General features: G+C 39.9%; 1 protein-coding gene across 1 annotated transcript in view; it reads right to left on the bottom strand.

The window, feature by feature from the left end:
• The window catches only part of NUP133 (nucleoporin 133kDa), an 82,037-nt gene that overhangs the window by 38,981 nt on the left and 42,532 nt on the right, over positions 1–524 (bottom strand). The window lies entirely within an intron of this gene.

The raw sequence follows: 524 nt of genomic DNA, 5'->3' as shown, positions 1-524 counted from the left end.
CTTATGTCTGTCTTTGATCTCTTAATCCCATCATTTTCTTTGTAAGATGAGGAGGATATATTTCACCTCAGGACCCTGTGATGATTGCCTTAACTACACAAATTGTTTATAGAGCATGTATGTTTAAACAATATGAAAACTGGGCATCTTAAAAAAAGAACAAAATAACAACGAAGTTCAGGAAACAAGAGAGGTAACCTTAAACTGGCCGCCGGTGAGCCGGACGGAACAGAGCCATATCTTTTCTCCTTTTACACACAAATAGGAGAGATATTGCTAAATTCTTTTTCTCAGCAAGAAATATCCCTAAAAAGGAGAATGCGCTCTAAGGGTAGGCCTATAAACGACCCCCTTGGAGGCGTGCCGCCTTTTACAGTTGAAGCCGAAGGGATAAAATAAACCCCGGCCTCCTGTAGTGCTCTCAGGCTTATTAGGATGAAGAAATTCCCACCTAATAAATTTTAGTCAGTCAGGTTGTCTGCTCTCAAACCCTATTTCCTGATAAAATGTTATCAATGACTATG

The sequence above is a fragment of the Colobus angolensis genome, unplaced genomic scaffold, assembly GCF_000951035.1.
Source record: "Colobus angolensis palliatus isolate OR3802 unplaced genomic scaffold, Cang.pa_1.0 Scaffold126, whole genome shotgun sequence".
Classification (NCBI taxonomy): Eukaryota; Metazoa; Chordata; class Mammalia; order Primates; family Cercopithecidae; genus Colobus; species Colobus angolensis.
Note: the sequence above shows the minus strand (reverse complement) of the source record. Positions and strands in the feature narration are given on the sequence as shown.